The 24475-nt window shown below is 50.4% G+C and overlaps 1 protein-coding gene across 2 annotated transcripts in view; it reads left to right on the top strand.

The window, feature by feature from the left end:
- NICN1 (nicolin 1, tubulin polyglutamylase complex subunit) overlaps positions 1-24475 on the top strand; it is an 82088-nt gene that overhangs the window by 411 nt on the left and 57202 nt on the right. The window lies entirely within an intron of this gene.

The following is a 24475-nucleotide window of genomic DNA, read 5'->3' as shown; positions in this document are numbered from 1 at the left end:
CCTGTGTGTATCAGTATAATGACCCCCCTCCTGTGTGTATCAGTATAATGACCCCCCTCCTGTGTGTATCAGTATAATGACCCCCTCCTGTGTGTATCAGTATAATGCCCCCCCCCTGTGTGTATCAGTATAATGACCCCCCTCCTGTGTGTATCAGTATAATGCCCCCCCCTGTGTGTATTATTATAATGACCCCCCTCCTGTGTGTATCAGTATAATGCCCCCCCCTGTGTGTATCCGGTATAATGCCCCCCCCCCCCCTGTGTGTATCAGTATAATGACCCCCCTCCTGTGTGTATCAGTATAATGACTCCCCTCCTGTGTGTATCAGTATAATGACCCCCCCTCCTGTGTGTATCAGTATAATGCCCCCCCTGTGTGTATCAGTATAATGCCCCCCCCTGTGTGTATCAGTATAATGCCCCCCCCTGTGTGTATCAGTATAATGACCACCCTCCTGTGTGTATCAGTATAATGCCCCCTCCTGTGTGTATCAGTATAATGCCCCCCTCCTGTGTGTATCAGTATAATGCCCCCCCCTGTGTGTATCAGTATAATGGCCCCCCCTGTGTGTATCAGTATAATGACCCCCCCTCCTGTGTGTATCAGTATAATGACCCCCCCTCCTGTGTGTATCAGTATAATGACCCCCCCTCCTGTGTGTATCAGTATAATGACCCCCCCCCTCCTGTGTGTATCAGTATAATGCTCCCCCTCCTGTGTGTATCAGTATAATGCCCCCCTCCTGTGTGTATCAGTATAATGCCCCCCCTCCTGTGTGTATCAGTATAATGCCCCCCTCCTGTGTGTATCAGTATAATGCCCCCCTCCTGTGTGTATCAGTATAATGCCCCCCCTGTGTGTATCAGTATAATGCCCCCTCCTGTGTGTATCAGTATAATGCCCCCCCTCCTGTGTGTATCAGTATAATGCCCCCCCTCCTGTGTGTATCAGTATAATGCCCCCCCTGTGTGTATCAGTATAATGACTCCCCTCCTGTGTGTATCAGTCTAATGCGCCCCCCCCCCTGTGTGTATCAGTATAATGACCCCCCTCCTGTGTGTATCAGTATAATGCCCCCCCTCCTGTGTGTATCAGTATAATGCCCCCCCTGTGTGTATCAGTATAATGCCCCCCCTGTGTGTATCAGTATAATGACCCCCCCCCCTCCTGTGTGTATCAGTATAATGCCCCCCTCCTGTGTGTATCAGTATAATGCCCCCCCTCCTGTGTGTATCAGTATAATGACCCCCCTCCTGTGTGTATCAGTATAATGACCCCCCCCTCCTGTGTGTATCAGTATAATGACCCCCCCTCCTGTGTGTATCAGTATAATGCCCCCCTCATGTGTGTATCAGTATAATGACCCCCCTCCTGTGTGTATCAGTATAATGACCCCCCCTCCTGTGTTTATCAGTATAATGACCCCCCCCTCCTGTGTGTATCAGTATAATGCCCCCCTCCTGTGTTTATCAGTATAATGACCCCCCTCCTGTGTGTATCAGTATAATGCCCCCCTCCTGTGTGTATCAGTATAATGACCCCCCTCCTGTGTGTATCAGTATAATGACCCCCCTCCTGTGTGTATCAGTATAATGACCCCCCTCCTGTGTGTATCAGTATAATGCCCCCCCTCCTGTGTGTATCAGTATAATGACCCCCCCTCCTGTGTGTATCAGTATAATGCCCCCCTCCTGTGTTTATCAGTATAATGACCCCCCCCTCCTGTGTGTATCAGTATAATGCCCCCCCCTCCTGTGTGTATCAGTATAATGCCCCCCTCCTGTGTGTATCAGTATAATGCCCCCCCTCCTGTGTGTATCAGTATAATGCCCCCCTCCTGTGTGTATCAGTATAATGCCCCCCCTCCTGTGTGTATCAGTATAATGCCCCCCCTGTGTGTATCAGTATAATGACCCCCCCTCCTGTGTGTATCAGTATAATGATCCCCCTCCTGTGTGTATCAGTATAATGCCCCCCTCCTGTGTGTATCAGTATAATGACCCCCCCTCCTGTGTGTATCAGTATAATGACCCCCCCTCCTGTGTGTATCAGTATAATGACCCCCCCCCTCCTGTGTGTATCAGTATAATGACCCCCCCTCCTGTGTGTATCAGTATAATGACCCCCCCTCCTGTGTGTATCAGTATAATGCCCCCCTCCTGTGTGTATCAGTATAATGCCCCCCCTCCTGTGTGTATCAGTATAATAACCCCCCCTCCTGTGTGTATCAGTATAATGCCCCCCCCTGTGTGTATCAGTATAATGCCCCCCTCCTGTGTGTATCAGTATAATGCCCCCCCCCCTGTATATCAGTATAATGACCCCCCCCCCCTCCTGTGTGTATCAGTATAATGCCCCCCTCCTGTGTGTATCAGTATAATGACCCCCCCTCCTGTGTGTATCAGTATAATGCCCCCCTCCTGTGTGTATCAGTATAATGCCCCCCCTCCTGTGTGTATCAGTATAATGCCCCCCTCCTGTGTGTATCAGTATAATGACCCCCCCTCCTGTGTGTATCAGTATAATGCCCCCCCTCCTGTGTGTATCAGTATAATGCCCCCCTCCTGTGTGTATCAGTATAATGCCCCCCCTCCTGTGTGTATCAGTCTAATGCCCCCCCCTGTGTGTATCAGTCTTCTGCCCCCCCCCCTGTGTGTATCAGTATAATGCCCCCCCCTGTGTGTATCAGTATAATGACCCCCTCCTGTGTGTATCAGTATAATGACCCCCCCCCCTGTGTGTATCAGTATAATGCCCCCCCTGTGTGTATCAGTATAATGACCCCCCCCCCTCCTGTGTGTATCAGTATAATGCCCCCCCCCTCCTGTGTGTATCAGTATAATGACCCCCCTCCTGTGTGTATCAGTATAATGACCCCCCCCTCCTGTGTGTATCAGTATAATGACCCCCCTCCTGTGTGTATCAGTATAATGCCCCCCCCCTCCTGTGTGTATCAGTATAATGCACCCCCCTCCTGTGTGTATCAGTATAATGACCCCCCTCCTGTGTGTATCAGTATAATGACCCCCCCTCCTGTGTGTATCAGTATAATGCCCCCCCTGTGTGTATCAGTATAATGCACCCCCCCCTGTGTTTATTAGTATAATGACCCCCCCCCTGTGTGTATCAGTATAATGCCCCCCTGTGTGTATCAGTATAATGCCCCCCCCCCCTGTGTGTATCAGTACAATGCCCCCCCCCCCCCCCTGTGTGTATCAGTATAATGCCCCTCTCCTGTGTGTATCAGTATAATGACTCCCCTCCTGTGTGTATCAGTATAATGCCCCCCCCCTCCTGTGTGTATCAGTATAATGCCCCCCCTGTGTGTGCCAGTATAATGCCCCCCCCTGTGTGTATTAGTATAATGACCCCCCTCCTCTTTGTATCAGTATAATGCCCCCCCTGTGTGTATCAGTATAATGCCCCCCCCCCCTGTGTGTATTAGTATAATGACCCCCCTCCTGTGTGTATCACTATAATGCCCCCCCCCTGTGTGTATTAGTATAATGCCCCCCCCTGTGTGTATCAGTATAATGACCCCCCTCCTGTGTGTATCAGTATAATGCCCCCTCCTGTGTGTATCAGTATAATGACCCCCCCTCCTGTGTGTATCAGTATAATGCCCCCCCTGTGTGTATCAGTATAATGCCCCCCCTGTGTGTATCAGTATAATGCCCCCCCTCCTGTGTGTATCAGTATAATGCCCCCCTCCTGTGTGTATCAGTATAATGACCCCCCCTCCTGTGTGTATCAGTATAATGACCCCCCTCCTGTGTGTATCAGTATAATGCCCCCCTCCTGTGTGTATCAGTATAATGACCCCCCTACTGTGTGTATCAGTCTAATGCCCCCCCCTGTGTGTATCAGTCTTCTGCCCCCCCCCCCCCTGTGTGTATCAGTATAATGCCCCCCCCTGTGTGTATCAGTATAATGACCCCCTCCTGTGTGTATCAGTATAATGACCCCCTCCTGTGTGTATCAGTATAATGACCCCCCCCTGTGTGTATCAGTATAATGCCCCCCCTGTGTGTATCAGTATAATGACCCCCCCCCCTCCTGTGTGTATCAGTATAATGCCCCCCCCCCTCCTGTGTGTATCAGTATAATGACCCCCCTCCTGTGTGTATCAGTATAATGACCCCCCCCTCCTGTGTGTATCAGTATAATGACCCCCCTCCTGTGTGTATCAGTATAATGCCCCCCCCCCTCCTGTGTGTATCAGTATAATGCACCCCCCTCCTGTGTGTATCAGTATAATGACCCCCCTCCTGTGTGTATCAGTATAATGACCCCCCCTCCTGTGTGTATCAGTATAATGCCCCCCCTGTGTGTATCAGTATAATGCACCCCCCCCTGTGTTTATTAGTATAATGACCCCCCCCCCCCCCTGTGTGTATCAGTATAATGCCCCCCTGTGTGTATCAGTATAATGCCCCCCCCCCTGTGTGTATCAGTACAATGCCCCCCCCCCCTGTGTGTATCAGTATAATGCCCCTCTCCTGTGTGTATCAGTATAATGACTCCCCTCCTGTGTGTATCAGTATAATGCCCCCCCCCCTCCTGTGTGTATCAGTATAATGCCCCCCCTGTGTGTGCCAGTATAATGCCCCCCCCTGTGTGTATTAGTATAATGACCCCCCTCCTGTTTGTATCAGTATAATGCCCCCCCTGTGTGTATCAGTATAATGCCCCCCCCCCTGTGTGTATTAGTATAATGACCCCCCTCCTGTGTGTATCACTATAATGCCCCCCCCCCTGTGTGTATTAGTATAATGCCCCCCCCTGTGTGTATCAGTATAATGACCCCCCTCCTGTGTGTATCAGTATAATGCCCCCTCCTGTGTGTATCAGTATAATGACCCCCCCTCCTGTGTGTATCAGTATAATGCCCCCCCTGTGTGTATCAGTATAATGCCCCCCCTGTGTGTATCAGTATAATGACCACCCTCCTGTGTGTATCAGTATAATGACCCCCCCCCCCTGTGTGTATCAGTATAATGACCCCCCCCCTGTGTGTATTAGTATAATGACCCCCCTCTGTGTGTATCAGTATAATGCCCCCCCTGTGTGTATCAGTATAATGACCACCCTCCTGTGTGTATCAGTATAATGCCCCCCCTCCTGTGTGTATCAGTATAATGACCCCCCCTCCTGTGTGTATCAGTATAATGACCCCCCCTCCTGTGTGTATCAGTATAATGACCCCCCCTCCTGTGTGTATCAGTATAATGACCCCCCTCCTGTGTGTATCAGTATAATGCCCCCCTCCTGTGTGTATCAGTATAATGACCCCCCCTCCTGTGTGTATCAGTATAATGACCCCCCCTCCTGTGTGTATCAGTATAATGACCCCCCTCCTGTGTGTATCAGTATAATGACCCCCCTCCTGTGTGTATCAGTATAATGACCCCCCCTCCTGTGTGTATCAGTATAATGACCCCCCTCCTGTGTGTATCAGTATAATGCCCCCCTCCTGTGTGTATCAGTATAATGACCCCCCCTCCTGTGTGTATCAGTATAATGACCCCCCTCCTGTGTGTATCAGTATAATGACCCCCCTCCTGTGTGTATCAGTATAATGACCCCCCTCCTGTGTGTATCAGTATAATGCCCCCCCTCCTGTGTGTATCAGTATAATGCCCCCCCCCCGCCTGTGTGTATTAGTATAATGACCCCCCTCCTGTGTGTATCAGTATAATGCCCCCCCTGTGTGTATCAGTATAATGCCCCCCCTGTGTGTATCAGTATAATGACCCCCCTCCTGTGTGTATCAGTATAATACCCCCCCCCTGTGTGTATTAGTATAATGCCCCCCCCTGTGTGTATCAGTATAATGCCCCCCCTCCTGTGTGTATCAGTATAATGACCCCCCTCCTGTGTGTATCAGTATAATGCCCCCCCTGTGTGTATCAGTATAATGCACCCCCCCCTGTGTTTATTAGTATAATGACCCCCCCCTGTGTGTATCAGTATAATGCCCCCCTGTGTGTATCAGTATAATGCCCCCCCCCCTGTGTGTATCAGTACAATGCCCCCCCCCTGTGTGTATCAGTATAATGCCCCTCTCCTGTGTGTATCAGTATAATGACTCCCCTCCTGTGTGTATCAGTATAATGCCCCCCCCCCTCCTGTGTGTATCAGTATAATGCCCCCCCTGTGTGTGCCAGTATAATGCCCCCCCCTGTGTGTATTAGTATAATGACCCCCCTCCTGTTTGTATCAGTATAATGCCCCCCCTGTGTGTATCAGTATAATGCCCCCCCCCCCTGTGTGTATTAGTATAATGACCCCCCTCCTGTGTGTATCACTATAATGCCCCCCCCCCCCTGTGTGTATTAGTATAATGCCCCCCCCTGTGTGTATCAGTATAATGACCCCCCTCCTGTGTGTATCAGTATAATGCCCCCTCCTGTGTGTATCAGTATAATGACCCCCCCTCCTGTGTGTATCAGTATAATGCCCCCCCTGTGTGTATCAGTATAATGCCCCCCCTGTGTGTATCAGTATAATGACCACCCTCCTGTGTGTATCAGTATAATGACCCCCCCCCCTGTGTGTATCAGTATAATGACCCCCCCCTGTGTGTATTAGTATAATGACCCCCCTCTGTGTGTATCAGTATAATGCCCCCCCTGTGTGTATCAGTATAATGACCACCCTCCTGTGTGTATCAGTATAATGCCCCCCCTCCTGTGTGTATCAGTATAATGACCCCCCCTCCTGTGTGTATCAGTATAATGACCCCCCCTCCTGTGTGTATCAGTATAATGACCCCCCCTCCTGTGTGTATCAGTATAATGACCCCCCTCCTGTGTGTATCAGTATAATGCCCCCCTCCTGTGTGTATCAGTATAATGACCCCCCCCTCCTGTGTGTATCAGTATAATGACCCCCCCTCCTGTGTGTATCAGTATAATGACCCCCCTCCTGTGTGTATCAGTATAATGACCCCCCTCCTGTGTGTATCAGTATAATGACCCCCCCTCCTGTGTGTATCAGTATAATGACCCCCCCTCCTGTGTGTATCAGTATAATGACCCCCCTCCTGTGTGTATCAGTATAATGCCCCCCTCCTGTGTGTATCAGTATAATGACCCCCCCTCCTGTGTGTATCAGTATAATGACCCCCCTCCTGTGTGTATCAGTATAATGACCCCCCTCCTGTGTGTATCAGTATAATGACCCCCCTCCTGTGTGTATCAGTATAATGCCCCCCCTCCTGTGTGTATCAGTATAATGCCCCCCCCCCCCCGCCTGTGTGTATTAGTATAATGACCCCCCTCCTGTGTGTATCAGTATAATGCCCCCCCTGTGTGTATCAGTATAATGCCCCCCCTGTGTGTATCAGTATAATGACCCCCTCCTGTGTGTATCAGTATAATACCCCCCCTGTGTGTATTAGTATAATGCCCCCCCCTGTGTGTATCAGTATAATGCCCCCCCTCCTGTGTGTATCAGTATAATGACCCCCCTCCTGTGTGTATCAGTATAATGCCCCCCTCATGTGTGTATCAGTATAATGCCCCCCCTCCTGTGTGTATCAGTATAATGCCCCCCCTCCTGTGTGTATTAGTATAATGACCCCCCCCTCCTGTGTGTATCAGTATAATGCCCCCCTCCTGTGTGTATCAGTATAATGACCCCCCTCCTGTGTGTATCAGTATAATGACCCCCCCCCCTGTGTGTATCAGTATAATGCCCCCCCCTTTATATCAGTATAATGCCCCCCTCCTGTGTGTATCAGTATAATGACCCCCCTCCTGTGTGTATCAGTATAATGCCCCCCCTCATGTGTGTATCAGTATAATGCCCCCCCCTCCTGTGTGTATCAGTATAATGCCCCCCCTCCTGTGTGTATCAGTATAATGACCCCCCTCCTGTGTGTATCAGTATAATGCCCCCCCTCCTGTGTGTATCAGTATAATGACCCCCCCCCCTGTGTGTATCAGTATAATGCCCCCCCCTGTGTTTATTAGTATAATGACCCCCCCCTGTGTGTATCAGTATAATGCCCCCCCTCCTGTGTGTATCAGTATAATGCCCCCCCTGTGTGTGCCAGTATAATGACCCCCCCCTGTGTGTATCAGTATAATGCCCCCCCCTGTGTTTATTAGTATAATGACCCCCCCCTGTGTGTATCAGTATAATGCCCCCCCTCCTGTGTGTATCAGTATAATGCCCCCCCTCCTGTGTGTATCAGTATAATGACCCCCCCCTGTGTGTATCAGTATAATGCCCCCCCTGTGTGTATCAGTATAATGCCCCCCCCCCTGTGTGTATCAGTATAATGCCCCCCCCCCCCTATGTGTATCAGTATAATGCCCCTCTCCTGTGTGTATCAGTATAATGACCCCCCCTCTTGTGTGTATCAGTATAATGACCCCCCCCCCTCTTGTGTGTATCAGTATAATGACCCCCCCCTCCTGTGTGTATCAGTATAATGACCCCCCCCCCTCCTGTGTGTATCAGTATAATGCCCCCCCTGTGTGTGCCAGTATAATGCCCCCCCCCTGTGTGTATTAGTATAATGACCCCCCTCCTGTTTGTATCAGTATAATGCCCCCCCTGTGTGTATCAGTATAATGCCCCCCCCTGTGTGTATTAGTATAATGACCCCCCTCCTGTTTGTATCAGTATAATGCCCCCCCTGTGTGTATCAGTATAATGCCCCCCTCCTGTGTGTATCACTATAATGCCCCCCCCCCCTGTGTGTATTAGTATAATGCCCCCCCGTGTGTATCAGTATAATGACCCCCCTCCTGTGTGTATCAGTATAATGCCCCCTCCTGTGTGTATCAGTATAATGCCCCCCCTCCTGTGTGTATCAGTATAATGCCCCCCCTCCTGTGTGTATCAGTATAATGCCCCTTCCTGTGTGTATCAGTATAATGCCCCCCTCCTGTGTGTATCAGTATAATGCCCCCCCTCCTGTGTGTATCAGTATAATGCCCCCCCTCCTGTGTGTATCAGTATAATGACCCCCCTCCTGTGTGTATCAGTATAATGCCCCCCCTGTGTGTATCAGTATAATGACCCCCCCTCCTGTGTGTATCAGTATAATGCCCCCCCTCCTGTGTGTATCAGTATAATGCCCCCCCTCCTGTGTGTATCAGTATAATAACCCCCCCTCCTGTGTGTATCAGTATAATGCCCCCCCTCCTGTGTGTATCAGTATAATGCCCCCCTCCTGTGTGTATCAGTATAATGCCCCCCCCCTTCTGTGTGTATCAGTATAATGACCCCCCTCCTGTGTGTATCAGTATAATGCCCCCCCCCCTCCTGTGTGTATCAGTATAATGACTCCCCTCCTGTGTGTATCAGTATAATGCCCCCCCTCCTGTGTGTATCAGTATAATGACCCCCCCCCCCTCCTGTGTGTATCAGTATAATGCCCCCCCCCCCCTCCTGTGTGTATCAGTATAATGACCCCCCCTCCTGTGTGTATCAGTATAATGACCCCCCTCCTGTGTGTATCAGTATAATGCCCCCCCCCTGTGTGTATCAGTATAATGACCCCCCTCCTGTGTGTATCAGTATAATGCCCCCCCCCTGTGTGTATCAGTATAATGACCCCCCTCCTGTGTGTATCAGTATAATGACCCCCCCTCCTGTGTGTATCAGTATAATGACCCCCCTCCTGTGTGTATCAGTATAATGCCCCCCCTGTGTGTATCAGTATAATGACCCCCCTCCTGTGTGTATCCGTATAATGCCCCCCTCCTGTGTGTATCAGTACAAAACCCCCCCTCCTGTGTGTATCAGTATAATGACCCCCCTCCTGTGTGTATCAGTATAATGACCCCCCTCCTGTGTGTATCAGTATAATGACCCCCTCCTGTGTGTATCAGTATAATGCCCCCCCCCCTGTGTGTATCAGTATAATGACCCCCCTCCTGTGTGTATCAGTATAATGCCCCCCCCTGTGTGTATTATTATAATGACCCCCCTCCTGTGTGTATCAGTATAATGCCCCCCCCTGTGTGTATCAGGTATAATGCCCCCCCCCTGTGTGTATCAGTATAATGACCCCCCTCCTGTGTGTATCAGTATAATGACCCCCCTCCTGTGTGTATCAGTATAATGACCCCCCCTCCTGTGTGTATCAGTATAATGCCCCCCCTGTGTGTATCAGTATAATGCCCCCCCTGTGTGTATCCGTATAATGCCCCCCCTGTGTGTATCAGTATAATGACCACCCTCCTGTGTGTATCAGTATAATGCCCCCTCCTGTGTGTATCAGTATAATGCCCCCCTCCTGTGTGTATCAGTATAATGCCCCCCCTGTGTGTATCAGTATAATGCCCCCCCCTGTGTGTATCAGTATAATGACCCCCCTCCTGTGTGTATCAGTATAATGACCCCCCCTCCTGTGTGTATCAATATAATGACCCCCCCTCCTGTGTGTATCAGTATAATGACCCCCCCCTCCTGTGTGTATCAGTATAATGCTCCCCCTCCTGTGTGTATCAGTATAATGCCCCCCTCCTGTGTGTATCAGTATAATGCCCCCCCTCCTGTGTGTATCAGTATAATGCCCCCCTCCTGTGTGTATCAGTATAATGCCCCCCTCCTGTGTGTATCAGTATAATGCCCCCCCTGTGTGTATCAGTATAATGCCCCCTCCTGTGTGTATCAGTATAATGCCCCCCCCTCCTGTGTGTATCAGTATAATGCCCCCCCTCCTGTGTGTATCAGTATAATGCCCCCCCTCCTGTGTGTATCAGTATAATGCCCCCCTCCTGTGTGTATCAGTATAATGCCCCCCCTGTGTGTATCAGTATAATGACTCCCCTCCTGTGTGTATCAGTCTAATGCGCCCCCCCCCCCCTGTGTGTATCAGTATAATGACCCCCCTCCTGTGTGTATCAGCCTGTGTGTATCAGTATAATGACCTCCCCTCCTGTGTGTATCAGTATAATGACCCCCCTCCTGTGTGTATCAGTATAATGCCCCCCTCCTGTGTGTATCAGTATAATGACCCCCCTCCTGTGTGTATCAGTATAATGACCCCCCTCCTGTGTGTATCAGTATAATGACCCCCCTCCTGTGTGTATCAGTATAATGACCCCCCTCCTGTGTGTATCAGTATAATGACCCCCCCTCCTGTGTGTATCAGTATAATGACCCCCCCTCCTGTGTGTATCAGTATAATGCCCCCCTCCTGTGTGTATCAGTATAATGACCCCCCTCCTGTGTGTATCAGTATAATGACCCCCCCCTCCTGTGTGTATCAGTATAATGACCCCCCCTCCTGTGTGTATCAGTATAATGCCCCCCCTCCTGTGTGTATCAGTATAATGACCCCCCCCTCCTGTGTGTATCAGTATAATGACCCCCCCTCCTGTGTGTATCAGTATAATGCCCCCCCTCCTGTGTGTATCAGTATAATGACCCCCCTCCTGTGTGTATCAGTATAATGACCCCCCCTCCTGTGTGTATCAGTATAATGACCCCCCTCCTGTGTGTATCAGTATAATGCCCCCCCTCCTGTGTGTATCAGTATAATGACCCCCCTCCTGTGTGTATCAGTATAATGCCCCCCCCTCCTGTGTGTATCAGTATAATGCACCCCCCCTCCTGTGTGTATCAGTATAATGCCCCCCCTCCTGTGTGTATCAGTATAATGACCCCCCCTCCTGTGTGTATCAGTATAATGCCCCCCTCCTGTGTTTATCAGTATAATGACCCCCCCCCTCCTGTGTGTATCAGTATAATGCCCCCCCTCCTGTGTGTATCAGTATAATGCCCCCCTCCTGTGTGTATCAGTATAATGCCCCCCCTCCTGTGTGTATCAGTATAATGCCCCCCTCCTGTGTGTATCAGTATAATGCCCCCCCCTCCTGTGTGTATCAGTATAATGCCCCCCCTGTGTGTATCAGTATAATGACCCCCCCTCCTGTGTGTATCAGTATAATGATCCCCCTCCTGTGTGTATCAGTATAATGCCCCCCCCTCCTGTGTGTATCAGTATAATGACCCCCCCCTCCTGTGTGTATCAGTATAATGACCCCCCCTCCTGTGTGTATCAGTATAATGACCCCCCCTCCTGTGTGTATCAGTATAATGACCCCCCCTCCTGTGTGTATCAGTATAATGACCCCCCCTCCTGTGTGTATCAGTATAATGACCCCCCCTCCTGTGTGTATCAGTATAATGCCCCCCTCCTGTGTGTATCAGTATAATGCCCCCCCTCCTGTGTGTATCAGTATAATAACCCCCCCTCTGTGTGTATCAGTATAATGCCCCCCCTGTGTGTATCAGTATAATGCCCCCCTCCTGTGTGTATCAGTATAATGCCCCCCCCCCCTGTATATCAGTATAATGACCCCCCCCCTCCTGTGTGTATCAGTATAATGCCCCCCTCCTGTGTGTATCAGTATAATGACCCCCCCTCCTGTGTGTATCAGTATAATGCCCCCCTCCTGTGTGTATCAGTATAATGCCCCCCCTCCTGTGTGTATCAGTATAATGCCCCCCTCCTGTGTGTATCAGTATAATGACCCCCCCTCCTGTGTGTATCAGTATAATGCCCCCCCTCCTGTGTGTATCAGTATAATGCCCCCCCTCCTGTGTGTATCGGTATAATGACCCCCCTCCTGTGTGTATCAGTATAATGACCCCCCTCCTGTGTGTATCAGTATAATGACCCCCCCTCCTGTGTGTATCAGTATAATGCCCCCCCCTGTGTGTATCAGTATAATGCCCCCCCTCCTGTGTGTATCAGTATAATGACCCCCCTCCTGTGTGTATCAATATAATGCCCCCCCCTCCTGTGTGTATCAGTATAATGAACCCCCCCTCCTGTGTGTATCAATATAATGCCCCCCCTCCTGTGTGTATCAGTATAATGCCCCCCCCTGTGTGTATCAGTATAATGCCCCCCCTCCTGTGTGTATCAGTATAATGCCCCCTCCTGTGTGTATCAGTATAATGCCCCCCTCCTGTGTGTATCAGTATAATGCCCCCCCTCCTGTGTGTATCAGTATAATGACCCCCTCCTGTGTGTATCAGTATAATGCCCCCCCTGTGTGTATCAGTATAATGACCCCCCTCCTGTGTGTATCAGTATAATGCCCCCCTCCTGTGTGTATCAGTATAATGCCCCCCCTCCTGTGTGTATCAGTATAATGCCCCCCCCTGTGTGTATCAGTATAATGCCCCCCCCTGTGTGTATCAGTATAATGACCCCCCTCCTGTGTGTATCAGTATAATGCCCCCCCTGTGTGTATCAGTATAATGACCCCCCCTCCTGTGTGTATCAGTATAATGACCCCCCTCCTGTGTGTATCAGTATAATGCCCCCCTCCTGTGTGTATCAGTATAATGACCCCCCTCCTGTGTGTATCAGTATAATGCCCCCCCTGTGTGTATCAGTATAATGCCCCCCTCCTGTGTGTATCAGTATAATGCCCCCCTCCTGTGTGTATCAGTATAATGCCCCCCCTGTGTGTGCCAGTATAATGACCCCCCCCCTGTGTGTATCAGTATAATGCCCCCCCCTGTGTTTATTAGTATAATGACCCCCCCCTGTGTGTATCAGTATAATGCCCCCCCTCCTGTGTGTATCAGTATAATGCCCCCCCTCCTGTGTGTATCAGTATAATGACCCCCCCTGTGTGTATCAGTATAATGCCCCCCCTGTGTGTATCAGTATAATGCCCCCCCCCCCCCCCTGTGTGTATCAGTATAATGCCCCCCCCCCCCTATGTGTATCAGTATAATGCCCCTCTCCTGTGTGTATCAGTATAATGACCCCCCCTCTTGTGTGTATCAGTATAATGACCCCCCCCCTCTTGTGTGTATCAGTATAATGACCCCCCCCTCCTGTGTGTATCAGTATAATGACCCCCCCCCTTATGTGTGTATCAGTATAATGCCCCCCGTGTGTGCCAGTATAATGCCCCCCCCCTGTGTGTATTAGTATAATGACCCCCCTCCTGTTTGTATCAGTATAATGCCCCCCCTGTGTGTATCAGTATAATGCCCCCCCCTGTGTGTATTAGTATAATGACCCCCCTCCTGTTTGTATCAGTATAATGCCCCCCCTGTGTGTATCAGTATAATGCCCCCCTCCTGTGTGTATCACTATAATGCCCCCCCCCTGTGTGTATTAGTATAATGCCCCCCCCGTGTGTATCAGTATAATGACCCCCCTCCTGTGTGTATCAGTATAATGCCCCCCTCCTGTGTGTATCAGTATAATGCCCCCCCTCCTGTGTGTATCAGTATAATGCCCCCCCTCCTGTGTGTATCAGTATAATGCCCCTTCCTGTGTGTATCAGTATAATGCCCCCCTCCTGTGTGTATCAGTATAATGCCCCCCCTCCTGTGTGTATCAGTATAATGCCCCCCCTCCTGTGTGTATCAGTATAATGCCCCCCCTCCTGTGTGTATCAGTATAATAACCCCCCCTCCTGTGTGTATCAGTATAATGCCCCCCCTCCTGTGTGTATCAGTATAATGCCCCCCTCCTGTGTGTATCAGTATAATGCCCCCCCCCTTCTGTGTGTATCAGTATAATGACCCCCCTCCTGTGTGTATCAGTATAATTGCCCCCCCCTCCTGTGTGTATCAGTATAATGACTCCCCTCCTGTGTGTATCAGTATAATGCCCCCCCTCCTGTGTGTATCAGTATAATGACCCCCCCCCCTCCTGTGTGTATCAGTATAATGCCCCCCCCCCTCCTGTGTGTATCAGTATAATGACCCCCCCTCCTGTGTGTATCAGTATAATGACCCCCCTCCTGTGTGTATCAGTATAATGCCCCCCCCCTGTGTGTATCAGTATAATGACCCCCCTCCTGTGTGTATCAGTATAATGCCCCCCCCCCTGTGTGTATCAGTATAATGACCCCCCTCCTGTGTGTATCAGTATAATGACCCCCCCTCCTGTGTGTATCAGTATAATGACCCCCCTCCTGTGTGTATCAGTATAATGCCCCCCCTGTGTGTATCAGTATAATGACCCCCCTCCTGTGTGTATCCGTATAATGCCCCCCTCCTGTGTGTATCAGTACAAAACCCCCCCTCCTGTGTGTATCAGTATAATGACCCCCCTCCTGTGTGTATCAGTATAATGACCCCCCTCCTGTGTGTATCAGTATAATGACCCCCCTCCTGTGTGTATCAGTATAATGCCCCCCCCCCCTGTGTGTATCAGTATAATGACCCCCCTCCTGTGTGTATCAGTATAATGCCCCCCCTGTGTGTATTATTATAATGACCCCCCTCCTGTGTGTATCAGTATAATGCCCCCCCTGTGTGTATCAGGTATAATGCCCCCCCCCTGTGTGTATCAGTATAATGACCCCCCTCCTGTGTGTATCAGTATAATGACCCCCCTCCTGTGTGTATCAGTATAATGACCCCCCCTCCTGTGTGTATCAGTATAATGCCCCCCCTGTGTGTATCAGTATAATGCCCCCCCTGTGTGTATCCGTATAATGCCCCCCCTGTGTGTATCAGTATAATGACCACCCTCCTGTGTGTATCAGTATAATGCCCCCTCCTGTGTGTATCAGTATAATGCCCCCCTCCTGTGTGTATCAGTATAATGCCCCCCCCTGTGTGTATCAGTATAATGCCCCCCCCCTGTGTGTATCAGTATAATGACCCCCCTCCTGTGTGTATCAGTATAATGACCCCCCCCTCCTGTGTGTATCAGTATAATGACCCCCCCTCCTGTGTGTATCAGTATAATGACCCCCCCCTCCTGTGTGTATCAGTATAATGCTCCCCCTCCTGTGTGTATCAGTATAATGCCCCCCTCCTGTGTGTATCAGTATAATGCCCCCCCTCCTGTGTGTATCAGTATAATGCCCCCCTCCTGTGTGTATCAGTATAATGCCCCCCTCCTGTGTGTATCAGTATAATGCCCCCCCCTGTGTGTATCAGTATAATGCCCCCTCCTGTGTGTATCAGTATAATGCCCCCCCCTCCTGTGTGTATCAGTATAATGCCCCCCCTCCTGTGTGTATCAGTATAATGCCCCCCCTCCTGTGTGTATCAGTATAATGCCCCCCTCCTGTGTGTATCAGTATAATGCCCCCCCCTGTGTGTATCAGTATAATGACTCCCCTCCTGTGTGTATCAGTCTAATGCGCCCCCCCCCCCCTGTGTGTATCAGTATAATGACCCCCCTCCTGTGTGTATCAGTATAATGCCCCCCCTCCTGTGTGTATCAGTATAATGCCCCCCCCTGTGTGTATCAGTATAATGCCCCCCCCCCCGCCTGTGTGTATCAGTATAATGCCCCCCCTGTGTGTATCAGTATAATGACCCCCCCCCCTCCTGTGTGTATCAGTATAATGCCCCCCTCCTGTGTGTATCAGTATAATGCCCCCCCTCCTGTGTGTATCAGTATAATGACCCCCCTCCTGTGTGTATCAGTATAATGACCCCCCCCTCCTGTGTGTATCAGTATAATGACCCCCCCTCCTGTGTGTATCAGTATAATGCCCCCCTCCTGTGTGTATCAGTATAATGACCCCCCTCCTGTGTGTATCAGTATAATGACCCCCCCCTCCTGTGTTTATCAGTATAATGACACCCCCCCTCCTGTGTGTATCAGTATAATGCCCCCCTCCTGTGTTTATCAGTATAATGACCCCCCCTCCTGTGTGTATCAGTATAATGACCCCCCTCCTGTGTGTATCAGTATAATGCCCCCCCTCCTGTGTGTATCAGTATAATGACCCCCCTCCTGTGTGTATCAGTATAATGACCCCCCCTCCTGTGTGTATCAGTATAATGACCCCCCTCCTGTGTGTATCAGTATAATGCCCCCCTCCTGTGTGTATCAGTATAATGACCCCCCTCCTGTGTGTATCAGTATAATGCCCCCCCCCCCTCCTGTGTGTATCAGTATAATGCACCCCCCCTCCTGTGTGTATCAGTATAATGCCCCCCCTCCTGTGTGTATCAGTATAATGACCCCCCCTCCTGTGTGTATCAGTATAATGCCCCCCTCCTGTGTTTATCAGTATAATGACCCCCCCCCCTCCTGTGTGTATCAGTATAATGCCCCCCCTCCTGTGTGTATCAGTATAATGCCCCCCTCCTGTGTGTATCAGTATAATGCCCCCCCTCCTGTGTGTATCAGTATAATGCCCCCCTCCTGTGTGTATCAGTATAATGCCCCCCCTCCTGTGTGTATCAGTATAATGCCCCCCCTGTGTGTATCAGTATAATGACCCCCCCCTCCTGTGTGTATCAGTATAATGATCCCCTCCTGTGTGTATCAGTATAATGCCCCCCCTCCTGTGTGTATCAGTATAATGACCCCCCCCCCTCCTGTGTGTATCAGTATAATGACCCCCCCCTCCTGTGTGTATCAGTATAATGACCCCCCCTCCTGTGTGTATCAGTATAATGACCCCCCCTCCTGTGTGTATCAGTATAATGACCCCCCCTCCTGTGTGTATCAGTATAATGACCCCCCCCTCCTGTGTGTATCAGTATAATGCCCCCCTCCTGTGTGTATCAGTATAATGCCCCCCCTCCTGTGTGTATCAGTATAATAACCCCCCCTCCTGTGTGTATCAGTATAATGCCCCCCCTGTGTGTATCAGTATAATGCCCCCCTCCTGTGTGTATCAGTATAATGCCCCCCCCCCCTGTATATCAGTATAATGACCCCCCCCCTCCTGTGTGTATCAGTATAATGCCCCCCCTCCTGTGTGTATCAGTATAATGACCCCCCTCCTGTGTGTATGTGTGTATCAGTATAATGCCCCCCTCCTGTGTGTATCAGTATAATGACCCCCCTCCTGTGTGTATCAGTATAATGACCCCCCTCCTGTGTGTATCAGTATAATGCCCCCCTCCTGTGTGTATCAGTATAATGCCCCCCCTCCTGTGTGTATCAGTATAATGCCCCCCTCCTGTGTGTATCAGTATAATGACCCCCCCTCCTGTGTGTATCAGTATAATGCCCCCCCTCCTGTGTGTATCAGTATAATGCCCCCCTCCTGTGTGTATCAGTATAATGCCCCCCCTCCTGTGTGTATCAGTATAATGCCCCCCCTCCTGTGTGTATCAGTATAATGCCCCCCTCCTGTGTGTATCAGTATAATGACCCCCCCTCCTGTGTGTATCAGTATAATGACCCCCCTCCTGTGTGTATCAGTATAATGCCCCCCTCCTGTGTGTATCAGTATAATGACCCCCCTACTGTGTGTATCAGTCTAATGCCCCCCCCTGTGTGTATCAGTCTTCTGCCCCCCCCCTGTGTGTATCAGTATAATGCCCCCCCCTGTGTGTATCAGTATAATGACCCCCTCCTGTGTGTATCAGTATAATGACCCCCCCCTGTGTGTATCAGTATAATGCCCCCCCTGTGTGTATCAGTATAATGACCCCCCCCCCTCCTGTGTGTATCAGTATAATGCCCCCCCCCCTCCTGTGTGTATCAGTATAATGACCCCCCTCCTGTGTGTATCAGTATAATGACCCCCCCTCCTGTGTGTATCAGTATAATGACCCCCCTCCTGTGTGTATCAGTATAATGCCCCCCCCCTCCTGTGTGTATCAGTATAATGCACCCCCCCTCCTGTGTGTATCAGTATAATGACCCCCCTCCTGTGTGTATCAGTATAATGACCCCCCCTGTGTGTATCGGTATAATGCCCCCCCTGTGTGTATCGGTATAATGACCCCCCTCCTGTGTGTATCAGTATAATGACCCCCCTCCTGTGTGTATCAGTATAATGACCCCCCTCCTGTGTGTATCAGTATAATGACCCCCCCCTGTGTGTATCAGTATAATGCCCCCCCCTGTGTGTATCAGTATAATGCCCCCCCTCCTGTGTGTATCAGTATAATGACCCCCCTCCTGTGTGTATCAATATAATGCCCCCCCTCCTGTGTGTATCAGTATAATGACCCCCCCTCCTGTGTGTATCAATATAATGCCCCCCCTCCTGTGTGTATCAGTATAATGCCCCCCCCTGTGTGTATCAGTATAATGCCCCCCCTCCTGTGTGTATCAGTATAATGCCCCCTCCTGTGTGTATCAGTATAATGCCCCCCTCCTGTGTGTATCAGTATAATGCCCCCCCTCCTGTGTGTATCAGTATAATGACCCCCTCCTGTGTGTATCAGTATAATGCCCCCCCCCCTGTGTGTATCAGTATAATGACCCCCCTCCTGTGTGTATCAGTATAATGCCCCCCTCCTGTGTGTATCAGTATAATGCCCCCCCTCCTGTGTGTATCAGTATAATGCCCCCCCCTGTGTGTATCAGTATAATGCCCCCCCTGTGTGTATCAGTATAATGACCCCCCTCCTGTGTGTATCAGTATAATGCCCCCCCTGTGTGTATCAGTATAATGACCCCCCCTCCTGTGTGTATCAGTATAATGACCCCCCTCCTGTGTGTATCAGTATAATGCCCCCCTCCTGTGTGTATCAGTATAATGACCCCCCTCCTGTGTGTATCAGTATAATGCCCCCCCCCTCCTGTGTGTATCAGTATAATGCACCCCCCCTCCTGTGTGTATCAGTATAATGCCCCCCCTCCTGTGTGTATCAGTATAATGACCCCCCCTCCTGTGTGTATCAGTATAATGCCCCCCTCCTGTGTTTATCAGTATAATGACCCCCCCCTCCTGTGTGTATCAGTATAATGCCCCCCCTCCTGTGTGTATCAGTATAATGCCCCCCTCCTGTGTGTATCAGTATAATGCCCCCCCTCCTGTGTGTATCAGTATAATGCCCCCCCTCCTGTGTGTATCAGTATAATGCCCCCCCTCCTGTGTGTATCAGTATAATGCCCCCCCTGTGTGTATCAGTATAATGACCCCCCCTCCTGTGTGTATCAGTATAATGATCCCCCTCCTGTGTGTATCAGTATAATGCCCCCCCTCCTGTGTGTATCAGTATAATGACCCCCCCCTCCTGTGTGTATCAGTATAATGACCCCCCCTCCTGTGTGTATCAGTATAATGACCCCCCCTCCTGTGTGTATCAGTATAATGACCCCCCCTCCTGTGTGTATCAGTATAATGACCCCCCCTCCTGTGTGTATCAGTATAATGACCCCCCCTCCTGTGTGTATCAGTATAATGCCCCCCTCCTGTGTGTATCAGTATAATGCCCCCCCTCCTGTGTGTATCAGTATAATAACCCCCCCTCCTGTGTGTATCAGTATAATGCCCCCCCTGTGTGTATCAGTATAATGCCCCCCTCCTGTGTGTATCAGTATAATGCCCCCCCCCTGTATATCAGTATAATGACCCCCCCCCCTCCTGTGTGTATCAGTATAATGCCCCCCTCCTGTGTGTATCAGTATAATGACCCCCCTCCTGTGTGTATCAGTATAATGACCCCCTCCTGTGTGTATCAGTATAATGCCCCCCCTCCTGTGTGTATCAGTATAATGCCCCCCTCCTGTGTGTATCAGTATAATGACCCCCCCTCCTGTGTGTATCAGTATAATGCCCCCCCTCCTGTGTGTATCAGTATAATGCCCCCCTCCTGTGTGTATCAGTATAATGCCCCCCCTCCTGTGTGTATCAGTATAATGCCCCCCCTCCTGTGTGTATCAGTATAATGCCCCCCTCCTGTGTGTATCAGTATAATGACCCCCCCTCCTGTGTGTATCAGTATAATGACCCCCCTCCTGTGTGTATCAGTATAATGCCCCCCCTCCTGTGTGTATCAGTATAATGACCCCCCTACTGTGTGTATCAGTCTAATGCCCCCCCCCTGTGTGTATCAGTCTTCTGCCCCCCCCCTGTGTGTATCAGTATAATGCCCCCCCCTGTGTGTATCAGTATAATGACCCCCTCCTGTGTGTATCAGTATAATGACCCCCCCCTGTGTGTATCAGTATAATGCCCCCCCCTGTGTGTATCAGTATAATGACCCCCCCCCTCCTGTGTGTATCAGTATAATGCCCCCCCCTCCTGTGTGTATCAGTATAATGACCCCCCTCCTGTGTGTATCAGTATAATGACCCCCCCTCCTGTGTGTATCAGTATAATGACCCCCCTCCTGTGTGTATCAGTATAATGCCCCCCCCCTCCTGTGTGTATCAGTATAATGCACCCCCCCTCCTGTGTGTATCAGTATAATGACCCCCCTCCTGTGTGTATCAGTATAATGACCCCCCTGTGTGTATCAGTATAATGCCCCCCCTGTGTGTATCGGTATAATGACCCCCCTCCTGTGTGTATCAGTATAATGACCCCCCTCCTGTGTGTATCAGTATAATGACCCCCCTCCTGTGTGTATCAGTATAATGCCCCCCCCTGTGTGTATCAGTATAATGCCCCCCCTGTGTGTATCAGTATAATGACCCCCCCCTCCTGTGTGTATCAGTATAATGACCCCCCTCCTGTGTGTATCAGTATAATGCCCCCCTCCTGTGTGTATCAGTATAATGACCCCCCTCCTGTGTGTATCAGTATAATGCCCCCCCCCTCCTGTGTGTATCAGTATAATGCACCCCCCCTCCTGTGTGTATCAGTATAATGCCCCCCCTCCTGTGTGTATCAGTATAATGACCCCCCCTCCTGTGTGTATCAGTATAATGCCCCCCTCCTGTGTTTATCAGTATAATGACCCCCCCCTCCTGTGTGTATCAGTATAATGCCCCCCCTCCTGTGTGTATCAGTATAATGCCCCCCTCCTGTGTGTATCAGTATAATGCCCCCCCTCCTGTGTGTATCAGTATAATGCCCCCCTCCTGTGTGTATCAGTATAATGCCCCCCCTCCTGTGTGTATCAGTATAATGCCCCCCCTGTGTGTATCAGTATAATGACCCCCCCTCCTGTGTGTATCAGTATAATGATTCCCCTCCTGTGTGTATCAGTATAATGCCCCCCCTCCTGTGTGTATCAGTATAATGACCCCCCCCTCCTGTGTGTATCAGTATAATGACCCCCCCTCCTGTGTGTATCAGTATAATGACCCCCCCTCCTGTGTGTATCAGTATAATGACCCCCCCTCCTGTGTGTATCAGTATAATGACCCCCCCTCCTGTGTGTATCAGTATAATGACCCCCCCTCCTGTGTGTATCAGTATAATGCCCCCCTCCTGTGTGTATCAGTATAATGCCCCCCCTCCTGTGTGTATCAGTATAATAACCCCCCCTCCTGTGTGTATCAGTATAATGCCCCCCCTGTGTGTATCAGTATAATGCCCCCCTCCTGTGTGTATCAGTATAATGCCCCCCCCCCTGTATATCAGTATAATGACCCCCCCCCTCCTGTGTGTATCAGTATAATGCCCCCCTCCTGTGTGTATCAGTATAATGACCCCCCTCCTGTGTGTATCAGTATAATGCCCCCCTCCTGTGTGTATCAGTATAATGCCCCCCCTCCTGTGTGTATCAGTATAATGCCCCCCTCCTGTGTGTATCAGTATAATGACCCCCCCTCCTGTGTGTATCAGTATAATGCCCCCCCTCCTGTGTGTATCAGTATAATGCCCCCCTCCTGTGTGTATCAGTATAATGCCCCCCCTCCTGTGTGTATCAGTATAATGCCCCCCCTCCTGTGTGTATCAGTATAATGCCCCCCTCCTGTGTGTATCAGTATAATGACCCCCCCTCCTGTGTGTATCAGTATAATGACCCCCCTCCTGTGTGTATCAGTATAATGCCCCCCTCCTGTGTGTATCAGTATAATGACCCCCCTACTGTGTGTATCAGTCTAATGCCCCCCCTGTGTGTATCAGTCTTCTGCCCCCCCCCTGTGTGTATCAGTATAATGCCCCCCCCTGTGTGTATCAGTATAATGACCCCCTCCTGTGTGTATCAGTATAATGACCCCCCCCTGTGTGTATCAGTATAATGCCCCCCCTGTGTGTATCAGTATAATGACCCCCCCCCTCCTGTGTGTATCAGTATAATGCCCCCCCCCCCTCCTGTGTGTATCAGTATAATGACCCCCCTCCTGTGTGTATCAGTATAATGACCCCCCCTCCTGTGTGTATCAGTATAATGACCCCCCTCCTGTGTGTATCAGTATAATGCCCCCCCCCCTCCTGTGTGTATCAGTATAATGCACCCCCCCTCCTGTGTGTATCAGTATAATGACCCCCCTCCTGTGTGTATCAGTATAATGACCCCCCCTGTGTGTATCGGTATAATGCCCCCCCTGTGTGTATCGGTATAATGACCCCCCTCCTGTGTGTATCAGTATAATGACCCCCCTCCTGTGTGTATCAGTATAATGACCCCCCTCCTGTGTGTATCAGTATAATGCCCCCCCCTGTGTGTATCAGTATAATGCCCCCCCTCCTGTGTGTATCAGTATAATGACCCCCCTCCTGTGTGTATCAATATAATGCCCCCCCTCCTGTGTGTATCAGTATAATGACCCCCCCTCCTGTGTGTATCAATATAATGCCCCCCCTCCTGTGTGTATCAGTATAATGCCCCCCCTGTGTGTATCAGTATAATGCCCCCCCTCCTGTGTGTATCAGTATAATGCCCCCTCCTGTGTGTATCAGTATAATGCCCCCCTCCTGTGTGTATCAGTATAATGCCCCCCCTCCTGTGTGTATCAGTATAATGACCCCCTCCTGTGTGTATCAGTATAATGCCCCCCCTGTGTGTATCAGTATAATGACCCCCCTCCTGTGTGTATCAGTATAATGCCCCCCTCCTGTGTGTATCAGTATAATGCCCCCCCTCCTGTGTGTATCAGTATAATGCCCCCCCCTGTGTGTATCAGTATAATGCCCCCCCTGTGTGTATCAGTATAATGACCCCCCTCCTGTGTGTATCAGTATAATGCCCCCCTCCTGTGTGTATCAGTATAATGCCCCCCCTCCTGTGTGTATCAGTATAATGCCCCCCCCTGTGTGTATCAGTATAATGCCCCCCCTGTGTGTATCAGTATAATGACCCCCCTCCTGTGTGTATCAGTATAATGACCCCCCCCTCCTGTGTGTATCAGTATAATGCCCCGCCCCCTCCTGTGTGTATCAGTATAATGCCCCCCTCCTGTGTGTATCAGTATAATGCCCCCCCTCCTGTGTGTATCAGTATAATGCCCCCCCCTGTGTGTATCAGTATAATGCCCCCCCTCCTGTGTGTATCAGTATAATGCCCCCCCTCCTGTGTGAATCAGTATAATGACCCCCCCTCCTGTGTGTATCAGTATAATGACCCCCCCTCCTGTGTGTATCAGTATAATGACCCCCCCTCCTGTGTGTATCAGTATAATGCCCCCCTCCTGTGTGTATCAGTATAATGCCCCCCTCCTGTGTGTATCAGTATAATGCCCCCCCCTGTGTGTATCAGTATAATGCCCCCCCCTGTGTGTATCAGTATAATGCCCCCCCTCCTGTGTGTATCAGTATAATGCCCCCCCTCCTGTGTGAATCAGTATAATGACCCCCCCTCCTGTGTGTATCAGTATAATGACCCCCCCTCCTGTGTGTATCAGTATAATGCCCCCCCACCTGTGTGTATCAGTATAATGCCCCCCCTCCTGTGTGTATCAGTATAATGACCCCCC

Source organism: Pseudophryne corroboree, chromosome 9 (genome assembly GCF_028390025.1).
Source record: "Pseudophryne corroboree isolate aPseCor3 chromosome 9, aPseCor3.hap2, whole genome shotgun sequence".
Lineage (NCBI taxonomy): Eukaryota > Metazoa > Chordata > Amphibia > Anura > Myobatrachidae > Pseudophryne > Pseudophryne corroboree.
The sequence above is the reverse complement of the archived record's forward strand: the minus strand, read 5'-3'. Positions and strand labels throughout refer to the sequence as shown.